The sequence below is a fragment of the Xiphophorus hellerii genome, chromosome 2, assembly GCF_003331165.1.
Source record: "Xiphophorus hellerii strain 12219 chromosome 2, Xiphophorus_hellerii-4.1, whole genome shotgun sequence".
Classification (NCBI taxonomy): Eukaryota; Metazoa; Chordata; class Actinopteri; order Cyprinodontiformes; family Poeciliidae; genus Xiphophorus; species Xiphophorus hellerii.
Window position 1 is genome coordinate 32386433 of NC_045673.1, and position 19475 is coordinate 32405907.

The window sequence follows — 19475 nt, forward strand, 5'->3', positions numbered from 1 at the left end:
CCTGCAGCAGAACAAGGAGACAACATTTTCTGGGTCTGTTTTCCTCCCATGCTACCATCTACTCATCAGTCCTTAAATAACTGTACAATTTAGCTTACACTGGTGATTAGGTACAAGTAAAGGAACATACTCACTATCATTGGTCTAAAGAATACAGTAAAATGTCCAAAATCTTAATAACAACAAATAATAATAAAAAAAAAAAAAGAATGAATGTTCAGTTGCAAAAATTCTCCCTATAACATCAGGAGGAAAGTCCAAATATCAGCAAAGTATCTTTTCAAAATTGTGTCCTGGCACTATTCTGGACACTGAATGGTGCCCCCTGCTGGTATGCAAGGTAAAAGGACATGGGCAGGCTTTTTTAAAATGAGATCCTGAAGGTCAATGGGACATTCTTGGAAACAAAAGTGAGACATTATAAGGCAGAAGCAGGGATGGACTGATTCCTCATTGCTCTGTTTCCTAAACTCAGCTGGATGGAGGTTATTTATCTGCTCTGAGGTCAGGGCAGCAAAATCCAGCTGATGCTGTGAATTCCCTGAATGCTTCATCCTACAGACGGACTCTACATCTTCTTTAGCCCATCGACAGAGTGTTGACTTGTAGCAGCCGTGACAAAACGTGAGATACTTTAAGTTGTGTTGATATAGCCCTTTATTACTTTTACAAATCAATTGTGATCAACAAAAGCTGGCATTTTGACAAACATTTACAAAAAAGCCTTTAATGTCAAAGTGAAAATTGGTTTCTACAAAGTAATTCAAATTCAAAATGACCCAAAGGGAAATTAAATGTTGTTGTAACTCATCTCAGGGGATTCAAACATTAATTTAAATGAGAATTAAGTACAAATATCTGAACAATAGGTCCTATTCAAAGCAACATGTGCACAATGAGTGACTGTAGTTTAAAGACACCTCCATCTAGAAAGTCCATTCATAACAGTATTCCTGACTACCACTACAGGATGAAGACAAACCTGTAATCTGATTTACTTTAAGTAAATCAGATTACAGGTTATTGAAAAGTATAAGTCAGGGGATGGATACAAAAAAATCTGAAAAACATCTGTTGGTGTTGTACCAGTCAGTGCTAGGTAAAGAACTGACTGATCATAGGTGATCTCTGATCCCTCAGACTGCATTGTGTTTAACATTTACAAATGCTCAAATATTTATTATGTTAAAATGAATCTTCTTAATCATTAACGTAGTTCTAGTTTTTCCTGGGCTCAGAGGGGCCTGGAATTATCCAACACACAGTGGTTGTCAGACCAAAGAACATTCTGGATCCTTCCTAGAAGGATTGGGCAGACTGTTTAATCTGGGCTATCCAGACTGTTCTTCTGTGACACATGTAAAGGTCAGGCTCTGTGAGGTTCCACTGTCCCTGCCTGAAATGGAAGTGTGGCTCATGCTGTGTTGGATAGAGGATGATGACGTCACGCAGGGGGAGGTGAAAAATGATGATACACTATAGTTTGTTGGATTGGTTATATGGTTGGATGAAGTAAAGAAAATCAAATCAGCTCTAATCTTCTTGGGTTAGAAAACACTGAGGAACATCAGTGTTACCCTGTTTTCAACCCTATGATCAAATACAGAGAAAGAATGTGAAAGTTTAATACAAGGTAAGGTAGGTAAGGTCATTTTATTCATGTAGCACATTTTCATCAATATTGCAGTTCAAAGAGCTTTACATAAATTAGAAAGAAATACAAACAAAACCAAAAGAAAGACAAAAAGGTTAAAGTATAAAACTACATATTGGTTCCTCTTATTAAATAAGAATAAGAATAAGTAGTCCCTAATTTATAAACTAGTAGGGGATTCTTATTCTGATAAAACTAGATACTAGTTCACAATGTTAGGTAAGATTAGTGAGGTACAAAACTAAATGTTGGTTTCAGTTGTTCTAGGTTGAGTTCTAGATTTGTACAATATGAAGCTAAATGCTGGTTCTTCATGTAAAGTAAGAGGTCTGGACTGTTGCTTACATCAAATAACATTTACTACACCATTGAGTCCTTCCTCAATAAAGTCAGAACATCTTATGAGAACATCACAAAGTGAAGATTTGTTTGGACATTTTTTTCATGTGTTGCAGTCCAGAAAAAATAAGAACAACTTTGGACCAACAAGCAAGAATGAAAGAGTGAGTAGAGAGAGGAAGCTGGAAGGTGCTTTTAGGTCTGGGGTTGTAGCCGCCTGGTAAAATCAGGCCCCTTGTCCTACACTTTGCTTTGCTCAGCAGTACTTTCTCACCCTCAACTGGTGAGAAAGTAGTGCTTTCTGGAGGTGTGGATTCTGTTGAAGTTTTAAATTTTGCCCAGTTGCTAATGTTTGTCCAAGATGTATGTAATGAGCCAGTTTAACACTGTTTACCAGAAATTACCTTTGCTTTAAACAACCATCTTCCACTGCAAAGAGAGAAGAGCCGATCCAAATGAGACGGCTGTTAATGTTAATTCAATATTTGGACGCATGGCCAACACGGACCATTTCTGCTGCTATTTTGCAATAGCAGCAGAGGCAGACTATAATTCTAAAACAGTGCAGAAAATCTGTCATTGTTCACAATTTTTCCTTCATCTGCTGATTGGCACAATAGGAAAATCCACTAAATTAGATTTCCACTGGATTTTCCTATCCAAGCAAAGGGGAGAGAGCCCAGGTTAGGGTTGTAACTGATGTTGCATCAACTTTTAGCTCATTTATTTTCCCCATATACTTTTTTATGGTGGTCATATTCTTTGTTTACTGAGCTGAACATTTTCCTCATCTCCTGGTCTCAGTTTGGCCTCATCAAACCACAGATACCAGGGTACCCACTTCTAGATTCTCATATGTTGAGAGTGATCAGTGCTTTCATTTTCCTTTACCTGTTTTTTTTATTATTATTATTAGATACAACAAGTAATGTTGGAAAAGGAAATCAAAGATGGCAATCTGATTCGTGTCAGGAAATGGTGAAGCTGGCAAACGGGGCGAGAAAACTGTCAATAGGTTGTGTGCTGCATCACTATCTGACAATCTGTTTTGGATGGAGAGGCAGCCTGGCTCACGTCACGGACCACTAAAGATAATCAGCGGTGGTCGAAATATAATAAAGAAGAAATGGTGTAAGCTTAGGAGGACACATGCATGGCTTCTTTAAAAGTTAAGATGAGATTAGTTCCCCCTTTCTCTTCAATAGCCACAGAACAAAAAAACAAATTGATTTTATAAAACTTGAGTTTGAACTTGTAAGATACAGACGTTAAATTTTTTTTCAAAACAAATGAAGACAAAATTACTGGTGGATTTCCTTTTGATTCACCTTAGTCATGTGGATAAGTGGAAGTTACCTTATTTTTAATAAAATAATTTTGACTGCAGAACTACTCTCTGGTGATTAGCCACTTAGAAACCGATGAATATGCCACACATAAGCATTAGTAATGCTAATGTATTGGCGTGATAAACAACACCCTTCTGTGTAGAAGTTGAAAGAATTAGTTACCTATTTTCACTGAGACAAGGTTGACAAAAAATAACTATTATCAACTTGTGAATACCTATTTATTTTGCATACTTCACAATCATTTTATCCATTTTATTTACATTGAAAACTAGAATTATGCATAAATTTATTCTAGTTTTCTTTAGCTTTTATATATATAAAAAATACATATTTGTTGAGACTGTCTCCTTGTTGTGACAGCGTGGTGTGAAACAGATAAACTTAAAAAAAATGATAAAAAATGAAGCTCCTCTGAATTTATGGCCAGTGCTTCCAGGGCTGAGTAGAAACAACCAATCAGAGCCAGGAGGAGGGTCCTTGCGCTGTCAATCATGCTTGCATACCTACCGTTCACCCCCTCCCGTCCTCCTCCTCTCTCCGCTATGCTACAGAGTCAGCCAGGAATGCTAAGGCTAGTTAGCATAGCCACCAATGATGGCAGATGAAGAGATTTCCTGGAATGATAGGTTGTTTCTCCACCATTAGCACATTTAGCAGCATGTACAGCACTAAGACCCTCCTCTTGGCTCTGATAGGTTGTTTTTGACTGAAAGTGGTGCACTTCTTCAGATGCTAATAGTAGCACTGGGAGGAGAAGGAGGAAATTGATCTTTTCTCAGATCATCTGTCTCATGATGCTGCAACATGTAAAAAATGCATTTTCAATAAAAGTTACATATTGCAGCTTTAGTAGAAACAAGTCAGCATCAGTCAACATTTTGGGTAATCAGGCTGTTGTTTTTAGCCCCAAGTTTAACTCCCAGGCCTGGACAGCTGAGTTCTGCCTCTGCAGTTTACAACATCTTAGTGCATTACTTCCTAAAGGATTAGTTCTGACTCGTCCAAAATGTTGACGTACAGTTTAAGATGTGAGCAGAAGGCAGATTGCTATGCTGCCTTTCCCGCTTACTCAGGCTCTTACATCACCTACTTTATAAAGTTTCAAGTGGACGGGGATTTTTAAGTTCACATATCTCTTACAGCTTTCATTTGAAGAAAATCTGGAAGGTATTTTCAAACAAAACAGGAAAAGTTCTCGTTATATCACGGTATCTCTCACATATGGGCCAGATGTGGGTCAATGACATGCAGAGGTTTCTGTACATGGATAGCTGTAGCTACAGAGAGATGTCTGCTGGGTTTTTAAAGATGCAGTAAGAGGAAGCATAAAAGGCGTAGGAAGCTATTCCAAAGGAAAATTGATGTTTTCTCACGTTTGCTGTTTACACAGGCTGCTGCTTTTGAACAGGAAGCGATCCTTCTGTACACTGCAGGAAAGTATTACAGCGAAGATGTTCTGTTTTATTCTTTTGAGTTTTTAATCTCTGTTATGAAACACGCTGGATTTGGAAACGTTTGGCACCCTTTAATCACAAATCTCAGTTAAGGTAAGGATCTACATTTGTAAGGAAAGACATGTGTGTTGTTTACAACTCGGCTAATCGCTGAAATGAAATGCTGAAGACAGCTTTGGATGCCATTAGGCCTGTCACGATAGCAAATTTTGCTGAGCGATTAATTGTCTCAAAAAATTATTGCGATAAACGATAATATTGTTTGAAGACCTTTTTACACTGATTTAATGGAAATGACATAATAATCCATGCGATTTCCTGTCAAAGATAGATGCACATTATTTTCAAAAGAATATTTAACACTGGAACTGATAAACAAAATAAACAAAACAACCAAAAACAAACATAAAATGGATTCTCAGTCTCCATTAACAAAAAATGTACTTGATAAAAACTAAACAACATAAAGTCAAAGTGGAAATAAATACTGCATTCAACCAAAAGAATGCAGATTATGAAGTCTGTATATTATGTTGCCCTTCAGTAATAATTAGATTTAAATAGAGAAGATGGGCACATCGACTACCTGATGCAATAGTTCACACTACATGATTTTTTGCTCCTATTTTTCCCCTTACAACAATCTTAGAACGTTGGTCTTTCTAAGATTGTGTGGTGTGTTATGGTAGATCGTCCTCCGATCTAAATCAGGGGTTTTCCCCGACTGGGCGCTTTAACGCAGCCTGTTGAATGTAACAGGCAGCCAATCAGAAAGCGCAGATTCTCCTCCGCACTTTCTGAGGGGAAATTACGTCAGGGAATCCCAAACAGCTGAAACGGCGCAACACGAAGTCCAGCGGACATTGGAGATGATATGTGGAAACAACATTAATGTTTATTCAACATGCAAAGAATATAGAAATGACAAGAGGAGGAGTTGGAGCGAAATTGCTACCGCAGTTGATAAACCCTGTAACTTTTCAGCTGTTCTTCGTTAACGTGACGTAAACAGGTTATAATGATTTTCATTCGGTCAGGACTTTACGCTGACACTAGCCACATGCATTGCAGGTAGATTGTAGTAAAGCATTGATTAATGCCTGGTTTTAAAATTAGTTAACTGAACTTGTAGCCATTATTTTGTGCCCATTGTTGGACACCACACGGCAGGACCGAACCCGATCGAACCGTTATACCTAGGATTTCTGTCGGCTAATGTGTGGTCTGTCAGGTTTTGAAAATGGGCCGACAATCGGCCGACAGCTCTAAGATCGTATAGTGTGCGCTGGGCTTTACACTAAGGAAATGAGGAAGGGGGGGTCAGTGGAGAGCACCGGAGTTGAGCCTTTTTTCATTCAGTGTCATTAACAGAAAGAAAAATAGGACGGAAGAGACGATAATGGCGATAATTGAAATGACGTTGATAGTTTTAATTTATCGTACGATTAATTGATTTATCGTTTATCGTGACAGGCCTAGATGCCATCTAAACCAGTGCCGTGCGGTGAGGTTCATAGCTGGTGAAGCACTGACTTAATCATAATCAGATTTACAAATATAGACCACCTGCATGTTATTGTTTACATAAGGAAATTCCACGCATGTGGACAAAGCTGGAGGGCAAAAAGACTATTCTTTTACATGTCATCCATAGCCGCGCTGCCGCCGTAGAATAACTCTGTTAACTCCATCAAACTTGGACATGTAGACATTATTCATTTCGTGCTCCACAGCAAAGGGAAAACCGTTAAAGTACAACTCAAAACCAAGTCTTTCTCGCTCTCTGTATCAGCGCAGCTACGCGCAGACTCGCTGCCATAGCAAAGAGTCTGCGCGAGCCCCAGACTTCCCTCTCCCCAGCCACTTGTTCCAGCTCCTACAGGGGAATCCTAAGGCGTTCCCAGGCCAGCTGAGAAACATAGTCCCGCCAGCGTGTCCTGGGTCTTCCCCGGGGCCTCCTCCCGGTGGGACATGCCCGGAACACCTCACCAGGGAGGAGTCCAGGAGGCATCCTGACCAGATGCCCGAGCCACCTCAACTGGCTCCTCTCGATGTGAAGGAGCAACAGCTCTACTCTGAGTCCCTCTCGGATGACTGAGCTTCTCACCCCATCTCTAAGAGCGCCAATCTGCCTGTCGATCTCCCGCTCCCTTCTTCCCTCATTCGTAAACAAGATCCAGAGATACTTGAACTCTTCCACTTGGGGCACGACACCCCCCCGACCCGGAGAAGGCACTCTACCCTTTTCCGGCTCAAGACCATGGCCTCAGATTTGGAGGCACTGATCCTCATCCCGGCCGCTTCACATTCAGCTGCGAACCGCTCCAGCGAGAGATGCAGATCACGACCTGATGAAGCCAATAGAACCACATCATACGCAAAAAGCAGAGATGCGATCCTAAGGTCACCAAAACGGATCCCCTCAACACCTTGACTGCACCTAGAAATTCTGTCCATGAAAGTAATGAACAGAATCGGTGACAAAGGGCAGCCCTGGCGGAGTCCAACTCTCACCGGAAACGAGCCCGACTTACTGCCGGCAATGTGGACCAGACTCTGACACCGGTCATACAGGGACCTGATAGCTCGTATCAAAGGGCCCGGTACCCCATACTCCCGGAGAACCCCCCACAGGGCTCCCCGAGGGACACGGTCGAACGCCTTCTCCAAGTCCACAAAACACATGTAGACTGGTTGGGCGAATTCCCATGCAACCTGCTGAGGGTGTAGAGCTGGTCCAGTGTTACACGACCAGGACAAAAACCACACTGCTCTTCCTGAATCCGAGGTTCAACTATCCAACGGACCCTCCTCTCCAGGACCCCTGAATAGACCTTGCCAGGGAGGCTTAAGAGTGTGACCCCTATGTAATTGGAGCACACCCTCCGGTCCACCTTTTTGAATAGGGGGACCACCACCCCAGTCTGCCAATCCAGGGGAACTGCCCCCGATGTCCATGTAAAATTACAGAGTTGAGTTAGCCAACACAACCTTACAACATCCAAAGCCTTAAGGAACTGCGGGAGAATCTCATTCCCCCAAGCCCCTCCCTCCGGAGCCTTGCCACCGAGGAGCTTTTTAACCACCTCGGCGACCTCGTCCCCAGAGATTGGACAGCCCAACCCAGAGTCCCCAGGCTCAGCTTCCTCAATGGAAGGCATGTTGGTGGGATTGAGGAGGTCTTCGAAGTATTCTGCCCACCGGCCCACAACGTCCAAGTTGAGGTCAGCAGCACACCATCCCCACTATAAACAGTGTTGGTGCTGTACTGTTTCCCCCTCCTGAGACGCCGGATGGTGGACCAGAATCGCCTCGAAGCCGTGCAAAGGTCTTTCTCCATGGTCTCTCCAAACTCCTCCCACGCTCAAGTATTTGCCTCAGCAACCACCTGAGCCGCATGCCGCTTCGCCCGCCGGTACCCATCAGCTGCTTCCGGAGTCCCACAGGCCAAAAAGGCCCAATAGGACTCCTTCTTCAGCCTGACAGCATCCCTCACCGAAGGTGTCCACCAATGGGTTCGAGGGTTGCCGCCACAACAGGCACTGACAACCTTGCAGCCACAGCTCTGATAAGCTGCCTCGACAATGGAGGCACAGAACATGGTCCACTCAGACTCAATGTCCCCCTCCTGCCCTGGAATGTGTTCAAAGTTCTGCCGGAGATAGGAGTTAAAACTCCGTCTCACAGGGCATTCCGCCAGACATTCCCAGCAGACCCTCACAACACGTTTGGGCCTGCCAGGTCTGACCAGCATCCTCCCCCACCACCAGAGCCAACTCACCACCAGGTAGTGGTCATTGGACAGCTCTGCACCTCTCTTCACCCGAGTGTCCAAGACACTCCAAGACAGTGTCCAAGACACTCGGGTGAAGTGTCTTGGACACTCTATCACTATTTTATAAAAAGGCTGATATTTCTTTTCATGTCAATTCTTGCAAATTGATAAATTTACTGTAAATTTTAAAACAGCATAAAGTCCTGGGTTCAAATACCAGCACATGGTCTCTCTGCATGAAGTTTCCATGTTTCCCCATGCATTCCAGGATCCTCTCTGGGTGCTCCATCTTCCTCCCTCAGTCCAAAAACACATCTGTTAATTTAGTTGGTCTCTCTAACCCAGGGGTGTCCAAATTATGGCCCGCGGGCCAACTGCGGCCCACGGTCCATTTTTAATTGTCCCACAAGAAATTTTATAAATGGAATAGAATATGGCCCGCACTTCAACTTTTGCTTGAGTTGAAGCAAAAGTTTTAACACCAGGGGGAGCTACTGTTGATCAAGGCAGTTGTTCCACCAAAAACGACAATCACAGAAGAAATTTACCCCAAGTTACTATAAAAGCATTTTGTGTGAAGCTCAATCTCTTTAAGACACAACTGCGCAACTTCAACGTTGTGCACTTCCCCATACCGTCCGAGATCAGAACTGCTTATTCACAGGCCAACCTTTCTGCTAAAAAAGTGTGTCTGTGATTACATGTCTCGAAACGAAATTCAGACAGCTTCCTGGATTTTTCTGTCATTGAAAAATAAATCAAGTTCTTTGCCACTCCTTTCTTGGTGGATCCTGAAGAAGTGGAAGAGAATCTGCAATTAGAACTCATCGAAATCCAGTGTGATGATTCTCTGAAGAATCAACATCAGCAGCTTTCCCTCCCAGAGCCCTACCAGGCTTGGAAAAAGAAAAGTTTCCTCTGTTGAGACGCCATGCAAAAAAGAAAGATCAGTCTATTTGGCTCAACATACATACTGTACGTGAGCAAACATTTTTGCTGTTAACACTGAACAAAAGCAGATTGAGAACCAAAATGACCGACTGCCATCTCCATAATGTCCTTTGCATTTCAACCTCTATGTTTACTCCACACCTGCCAGCCATCCTTCGGTCCAAACCGCAGCAGCACTGCTCCCATTGAGTGCAATGACGTTCCCACTTTAGATGAATAAGAAATACTGTATATTCCACAGTACCCGTGAGTTAATGCATGTGCAAATACACATAGTTCAAATTTCAATAATGTGCATTAATTCTGTCACTACCCTGCGGTGTGCAGGGTAGTAAGAAAGTGGTGTACTTTCTTATATGCGTTTTTCTTTTAACACACAGAGTACAAAATCAGCTGATCTCATCTGATGTCAATTGATGTCAATTGATCAAGTAGAACATCTGTGCTACTTGATCAATTGACATCTGTCCGGATTTTTGGCACAAGTGGTGTCGGATCAGCACCACAGCTGGATGGCCCGATTTACATACCTAGCGCAGCGATACTCACCAGAATAATTTAATAAAATTATATGCACTCCTGTTAAGTCCAGTACAGTCTGTTAATGTTCATAACCGTTTCAAACGAACATTAATGACTTAAATAACAAGCTTAAAATTTACCCGTCCCATTTTCTCCTTTATTGTTTTTTCTCTGTATTGTAAATCTTCTAAGAAGAAATCTGAGGCTGCCATGTTGAGAAATTTCTACCAAAGTTTTTTCTGAATAAATCAATAAAGGTCCACTTATGCAAAGCTGTCTTTAATTATATTCAACAATATAAAATATTTGACCACTTTTATTTGATTTTTCTAACTTTAATACACTAAAGTTAAGATTATATCTAATTTGTAGTAGGTGGCCCAGCCCCTCCTATATTTTTATGTGTGTGGCCCTCAGTGAAAAAAGTTTGGACACCGATCCGATGCTCTAACCTGTCATCAAGTGTGAGTGTGTGTGTTGGTTGTTGTTTGTCCTGTGTGTCTCTGTAGTTGCGTTGCTCTGTTGACCGTAAAAATTGCACATATTGGAATGCTAAAAAGACATTTGGAAAATGGAAAAGAACTCCTATTTTTTCAATAAAAGGGTATTGCAATAGGAGAAGATGGTTGTTAGGATGCGTAAAAATTTGTATATTTTGCAAAACTGCAATGGAAAGACTTTTCGCATCACAGGAATCACATGATCAACAACTGGATGTTACTACTGGTGGAAAAGATGAAGAAGACGACAGGAAGTGGTAGCAGGATCATGGCGCAGAATGTTTTTTAATGACTTATTGTGTGAACAAACTTATTCATGTGTGATTTAATCACATTTATTATTTAAGGGAAACACAGCAATTGTGAACTTTTGTTTTTTCGACATCAGCAGATTATTAAAGTTTTGCTCACATTTCTAATGGAGACGCAGCTGCTGTCTGAGCAAAAAGCAACAACAATAGCATTTGTTTTAACCAGACACTTAGATGAGGCAGTGAGTGAGTCGTTATTTCAGAGTGAACTCGGACAAGCAGGTGTTTTGAAGGGAGCAACATCTGGAAAAGGCTCCTGGGGCGGACACGGAACCACAGGAGGTGGATCCCGCCCAGGCTTCCCCCTTGCTTGATGTCACAGAGTGCTTCATTAGTCTCAGTGTTCACTGCTGCAACAGCTACTGCTAATGCTCTAAATAAGAAGAAAAAAAAACTGGATGTGGTTTATTTATGTAAAGGCATGTCTTTTTGTGAAGTCTACACAGACTGAACTTTTTAACCTTGCATCATAATCAAACTACAATAAACTAGAAAATTTCTGAAGAAATTTAAACGAGGCCTGCCAAAGTGTGCCCGTCAGTTGGAACCCAGCAGTCTGATGCTAAAAATTAGCGTCAATGCTAAAGTAAGCTAAATGTACTCAATAGCATGTGCAGAATCACAATAATGTTGACTTACTCAATTCAGTATGTTAAAATTTGTGCTTCAGCTAAAATTAGCAAAATTGCTAATGTTAGCCTAAGTGCTGTCAGTAGCATGTGGAGCATGTAGTCTTAATTTGACTTGTTCCATTCAGTATACTAAACATCCATCCAACCACTTTCCTAGCCAGGTCAGGAGGGGTGCTGGTGCCCATCTACAGTGAACGTTTCAGGCGAGAGGTGAGGAACACCCTGGACAGGTCGCCAGTCTGTTGCAGGGCAACACAGAGACAGACAGGACACACAACCATACACGCACACCTAGGGAGAATTTAGAGAGACCAATTAACCTGACAGTCATGTTTTTGGACTGTGGGAGGAAGCCGGAGTACCCAGAGAGAACCCACCATGCACAGGGAGAACATGCAAACTCCCTGCAGAAAGACCCTGGGCCAGGAATCGAATCCAGGACCTACCGTGATTCATATCTGTACCTCACTCACATTAATAGCAGCGATGAGAGTGACATAGTGTGCGCTGAGTTCTGAAATTTTTGAGAAAATGATGGAAATGAATGGCTGGGAGCCTGAGTTTACCCTGTGACATCAGTTTGCTCTGAAGAATCTTGACAGAAAACCATCAGCCCTAGAGAAATTTTGAAAACATTTTATGGAAGCAGGCATTCGGTGTAATGTTATGACCAACTTTCATACCAATAAAGTGATATTTGTAGGCGTGAGGGCAATTTCAAAATTGTTTTGGGGTCAAAAATCCACTCCATTTCTCACTCTAACGGAGCGGCAGTTGGTTTCAGTTACACTCTGCGTTTCGGCAGTTGGAAATTTGCTCGTTTTTTGTTAATTACATCGCCATTTTAACTCGAAACTCCAATAAAGGTAATAGCTCCCTTCTCGGCATCGAGATGAACATTTTGATACATTTTTTGTGGGTGTGGGTTAGGGTACGAGCCGCATTAACAGTAATGGAAGAAAAATAAATAAAGAGACGTTCTATTGACAGAAGAACAATAGGTGCCTTCCACCTATTGTGGAAGAACAAGCTTGTTAAATCCTTTCCCCAACTGTCTCATTCAAATATGTCCCACATTATTCATCTGATTTTTACTCCACAACTTTTACTCTTTCCAAATCATATCTATGCAATGAATTTATTATTATTCAGTTTACACTATCACTGTTTACTGTCGACAGATATCCATCCATTCATTCATCTTTAACAAAACAACCAAAAGTAAAATTTTCTCCTGTTCTATACAATCCACATATAAGACATTTGCAAAGACAAGGACAAGAAAAGTTACAGTTTGATTAGGTAATATTTATTTTCCTAGAAATAATTGAGGAGGATGTCTGTTGTTCCACCAAACATATAAACCAGGGGTCGGGAACCTTTTTGACTCAGAGAGCCATGAAAGCAAAATATTTGGAAATTTATTTCAGTGAGAGCCATATAATATATTTTAAGACTGAATTCAACTAAATGTGAGTATAATAAGCCTCTGAATTTATTTTTTTAAATAACGTTGTTATAATACTCACCATTAATGTGACTTCTGGTGCTGCATGGATTTGCTGATGGCTTTGTAGTCTGGTTGGTACTTGGTAAGGTTAAGCTTCATGCAAGCATTGAGGCTTTCATCCGTTAAACGTGATCGTAGGTTGGACTTGATGTTGTTAAGATGTGAGAATGACTGCTCACATGCATACGTAGATCCAAACATGGTGCTGCTCAGTAGCTCTTGGCACGCTTTCTTTCTGCTGTCTCCCGCCGGGTATTTTGACGCAAAGGTAGCATGGCGTGTGTCGAAGTGCCGCTTTACATTCGACCGTTTCATCGACACAATTTTGTCATTGCAAATTAGACACACCGCAGAACCTGCTCTCTCCACAAAGGCAAATTCTTCGGTCCATTCGTCCTGAAATGTACGATACTCCTTGTCTTTTTTTCTTTTCGCCATCTTCTTCGTCGAAGGGTTAGCTTTGAGCTAATGCCCGAGCAGACTGATTCAAAAGGGGGCATTTACCTGTTTACCCAGCAACAGCCAACGTAGGCTATTATCATCCATTAAAATAATGGACTGCTCCTGCAGCCAATAGCAAGCCTGAACAGGACATGAGCGGTGGAAAATCGATGGATGGATAAAAACTTGTTTTAATCCATCCAAATTAAATATTTTATGCTTTATCTGCGAGCCAGCTGCAATCATCAAAAGAGCCACACCTGGCTCGCGAGCCATATGTTCCCGACCCCTGATATAAACAAATGTGCAGGAATATCACTGAACAGTGAGAAACCACTGTTCCTCAAACACAGCTAGCAAATCCATTTCCATAACTACCACTCTACTTTGCATATGATCATAAAAAGAAAAAAAAACAATGGACGTTTTGTCTGACACATTAAAGACAGAAAAAGGACAAAGAAGTTGGTATCAGCAACAAATATACTGCATTTTTTCAAATGTCTTGCACATTGCTTTTTTTTTGGTTGTCTTTTCTGTGACATTTAAATAAATGAATCAATAAAATGTAATCGTTTAAGAGTGATTAAGAATACTTTTTTTTCCTATTTGTCAAAGTTAGTGAACGCAAACATCCTGCTTCTAAAGAACTCTGTCTTCCTCTGTTTCTCCTGACCGGGCCTTTGCTACAGTCAGTTCTGATTAAAGGACAAGTAAAAGCCTCAAGGACTCTAAAGTTAGATCTACACCCTTACATCTGCTTCTTGGTTGAACAGCCTGCAGCAGTTAGTAGCTTGCAAAAGTATTCTTAGTACTTAAACGTCTTCATATATCGTCATGTTACATCCACAAACTTTATTTTGTTGGATATAGTAACACATTAACCAGAGAAGCAGGCAAGGTGAGAACCCTGGAGGAGGTGCAGAGAATGTGTTACCAGGACAACCAGTGGTCATGTACTCCACAGATCTGACCTTTATGGATGAGTAACCTTAACTATTGTTAAAAAGAAACTAGAAGAAGTCTTCTTTAAAGTTTCAAACAAGGGAACAAAAACACCAAACGCTCCGGTCAGTAGTTCCAGAACAGAACTTTTTGGGTTAAGTGGAATTGTGTGTTGAAAAACTTAACACACCGAAAGCACTGTGAAACACGGTGGTGGCAGTATCGTGCTTTAAGATTGCGTTTTGTAAGCGCAGACAGTGAAGCTGGTCAGAGTTGACAAGAACATGGATGGGGTTTATTTTTAGGTTTCAAAAACAATAAAAATGTACAATGTCTTCAAAGAGAACAGATTAATGAATTATGGATTAATATTTGTGGAACATTCTGTAAAAGTCTAAAAAAAACAGTATGTTTTAGCAAACGCAAAACCAAGAATTATTAAATCCATATTTAGAACATGTACATGTTTTTAATTTTAATTTTTGCCAAAGTTATGAAGAAGGTTCAGAGGTTCATTGTGAAAGGTTCAAAGAGTCACTTGTGGCTCTTTTGCCGCAGGTTGTCAATGTGTTGCTTATGTGTTTGAATGGCCTAGTCTAATCCAAACCTAAAGTGAACTGAGAACCTGTGACCCTGAGTTTGAGCTGTGCAAGACTTGCAACTGATTTTGCAAAGAAAAATGGTGTAAGATATCAGATCTTTGTGAAAAATTAAAAAGCCATGTTCTTTTCTTCCCACTTCAAGGCAGTGAAAACTTTGTGCTGATCAGTCACATTAAATCTCCATAAAAACATTCAACTTTGAGGTTTCAGATAAAAAGATAATAATAATTTAGCTTCTTGATTGAAAAGCATGCAACAGAGGTGAAAAAGTCTGACATGTCCTTGTACGCTAATGTAACAACAAACTTCAGAAGAGCATGTGCCATACGCAGACCAAACAGACTCAGTAAAAGTGAATGTCTGGTTGAAGTTATCTATAACCCAGTGCGTCTCAATTCCAGTCCTCAGGCCGCCCTGCTCTGCATGTTTTATAAGCGTCTCTAGTTTATAACAGCTGATCCAAATGATTGCATGACTTCTTCTGTCGTCATCAAGTACTGCAAAAGCCTGTTAATCAGCCACAGATTCAATCCAGGTGTGTGGCAGAAGGGGAACACCTAAAACATGCAGGGCCGGGGGGCCTGAGGACCGGAAATGAGAAACACTGCTCTAACCTGTGAGCACTGTGATGTTTGAGCTGGGAAAAGAAACAGCTGCTGACCCCAGAGTTGACCTCTACAGGTGCTGGAGGTCGTGACGTGACGTCCGTGTCAGCCAGGCTCACTTCTTCCACTGTTGAACGCCTCTGATGCTGATCCTGCCTGAGTCATCCTCATCTCAGCTGCAGAGAACAGACAGAACATGTCTGACTTATGTTTTCTACATTTGGCATTAGCTTCCAGCTTCCTCCTTCACCACATCAGGCTTCCGCATCAGAACATAAAGAAACGTCAGACTCTTGTAAATAGTACGTCGTGGTTCAATCAAAGAATGAGATGAGTTTTAGATACTTAGGCAGTGTCGTATTTAATTTTTGGGTTATAATTCCATTAGAGCTGATTGGCAAGATGGCAAAATGAAAGAAAGTGAATCAACAAAACCTCAAGAATTAGTCTGAGGTATTTTACTCATATTTTTTAAATAAACGTCATATTTTCACCATGTTATTCATACATTTGTAAATGTCAGTTTTAAGCTAAATACTTGGCTAGCAGGTTGAATGGTTAGCTTACAAACTAAATAGCTAGTTAGCAAGCTAAATTTGGCAAAGTATTTAGTTTGAAGCTAAATAGTTAGCATTAGCTTGCTTGCTAAATACTTATGTAGGGCACAAAAAAATGAGAAAAAGCAAAATAACTCAAAATCTCAGAAAGAACAAACGAAGGTGGTTTGATTACCGTGACCAAAGCTGTACGTGAGAGTCCAGCCTGGACTCTGAGATGAGAAACGATGAGCTGCGTGTGAGTGAAGGAGTAGAAGAGTCACATTGAAAACCCGACACACAGAAATCAGCAAAACAAGATCCATCCTCTGTAAACTGAGAGACAAATTTAGATTTAGATATTTCTAGGCGTTAGATAAAATTACAAAGAATACAATCAAATCAGGACTGTCTCACTTTCCGTTTTTCAGCGTCTTAATGAAGGTGCTTCCACAAAACTGTGCATTAGTTTGACTTGTACTGTAGACATGCTGTACATGTACTGAATGTGCGTTATGGATTCGGATTTACGCAGTGTAAAAACCACGTCACCTGTAGGTGTCTCATGGTAACGCATGTGTTGTGAGTGTGAGTCACTGATAAGTACGGAAGAGGGTTAGGGCCACCAAAAAAAAAAAAAAAAGAATTCTCAGATTACAGTCAGAATTCTAACTTTAATCTCAGAATTCTTTTTCTTTCGGTGGCCCTAATCCTTTTCCATAGATAAAACTAGTAAAAGAGACAAATATCTTCTTCTTGCAACATGAAGTGAAAACCAACATAAAAGCCTTTTCCTTTCAATTTTTGACCCAGTTTCAGTATTTATCTTCCTGATATCTTCTGCAACAAGGTTACATATTATTATTATTATTATTATTATTATTATTATTATTATTATTATTATTATTATTATTATTATTATTATTATTTATTTATTTATTTATTTATTTTACTAACAGTTTTAGAAACTGTCTTGAAGGAAGTTTTGGAGTGATTTATTAGGACAGGATTTTTATATCACAAAATCCTGGCATTGTAACAATGCATTGTGTTTTTTAAAATTGTGTAAATATTTCTTTCTTCTTGTTCTGACTTGTTTCTTTTCTGTGCTCTTTTTTTGTCCTCTTGCTTAATTTTAATCTTCTGACTCTTTGTATCCTCACTGTGTAACCTGCATGCTTTCCTTGGATTTTCATTTTATTTTCTTTTTTACGTTTAGTTTTGGTTACTTTTCTTTGTCACTTTGGGATTTTCGTTCCTCCCAGTAATTGCATAAAAACCCTGTATTTAAGTTTTTCCTTTCTGACTCAACATTGCAATCGTTCATTTTTAATCACAGATAAAAACAATGTCATGGTTCTGTTTTCTAAATTTAAATTAATATTTTATGGGCTTGCATATATAAAAAAGACATTCACTCTCAAGCTGCAACATAGAACATTTACAACTTTTGAACTTTATAGGTCTTTTGAAAACGAGTATTTGTTCACACGTGGTCGTTTGTTCGTTCAAGGCGTGCTTCTCACATAATGCCACTAGAGGGTGGTGCTGCGCTGTAAGAGCAGAAATTACACTTCCACAGACTGAATCTAAATTGGGAAGCCAGTTTATAGCATCACTGTGGATTAGTTTTTAGCTTTAGGGTCATGATGGCAGGACATGATTCACATGATTTCATCAATTATGGTAAGTTGTCCAAGTCGCCTCACGCTACCACCATGCTAAGCTGTCAGCATGATGCTCTGCTTCTGAAATGCTGTGTTAGCTTTAGGTCAGATGTGACAGTCAAACACATTCCAAAGGTCGTGAGGATCATCAAGTTAATTTTTGACAAATGTGAGATGGACCTTCATGTTTCTTTTCGATCAGCAATGGTTTTGGAATTGGAACTGCTGTAATGTGTGTTTTCCAGGCATGTATCGCCATTTTATAGCACAATCATGTTACCTTCAACTGCTATAAAAATGCTGTATACTGTATATATATATATATATATATATATATATATATATATATATATATATATATATATATATATATATATATATAAAATATGACTTAAATTAAATTTGACTTCATTATTTAACTACTTGAAATTGGGCCTCTGTCTCTTCAAAAACTCTGCCTTCAGGAAGTAATTGCCAACGTTTTTACCAAACAGTGGTAAAAAGGCTGTTTTTTACCAGCGGTTGGTAATCACACCAAACGCTGGTTAAAACGTTGTTAAAGGGTTTACAACGTTTCACTGAAAAGTATAGCTTCTAATGAGGTCAGTGGATGAAGAGTTCCACCAGGTGTTTCTAATTGCTGCTGGCCAGTCTGAAGGAGCTGAGTGGGGCCGTCACAGGTGAGGGCTGCTCTGTGAGGTGGGAGCTTGGAAACTGCAGCTCAGAGGAAGATTCATCCTCGAAGGCAGGGCTAGGCCCACCCAGGCGTTTCGCACAGCTGAATGGTTGCCATGGGAGATTATAGGATTCCTCAAACATGCATGAAAGAATTAAGGCAGCATTCCAGGTGTGTTTCTGAAGAGGGAGTAAAATTATGAAATGACAAAAAGCTGAAAAAATGTATTTTACATAATAATTCCCCTTTAAATCTTGAACATGGACATGATTTCATTCATTAAATCTTTAGTGACCTCTTTAAGTTGTTGAAGTGCTCCTCGTGTCCTTTCATGTATGATAGACAGCAGCAACTGCTATTCTACTGTTTTTTTGTCTTTTAGATATTTATATTTAGTTTTTGAAAAGATACATATCTCTAGTTAATATTTTTGGCATGATAGCCCTTCCAAAATGGTAGCTGGGTCATATTTATCAGCTCATGAAGTTAACGACCCCTTTGGACAAATTCTGTTTTTTGAGACTGGTGTATGTCTGGTTTAGACTCATGGTATGGGCATTTGTCAAAGGTCTGTTATATAGTGTTTGGTATCATCTTAAAGGGGACACTCTTGGCTTTCATTTAAACTGTGTTTTGAGTCTCTCTACCCAATACAGAAGTCACTAGAGCTCATTAAACCAAAAATAATACACATTTTTCCACACCTTTTGACCAAACTAGATACACTTCCTTTATCCCAGTGGCATCCAGGGACATTGGGAACACAAGAGTTAAGAGTTCGTTAGGTGATGCATTTATTTCATTTAAATTCAGAATTACATTAGTAATTCCAAAGGGAAATAAGCTATCATCATATCTAAATATTATGTAGATATGATGATATTTAACAAAGTTTTTATTCTTGTCTGTTTAGTGTTTATGGTTTATTTTTTAGAATATTTTTTTTACTCATCCATCCAAACGAACTCCTTTGCCTGCGTCAGGAAGGAGAACTTTAACTTGA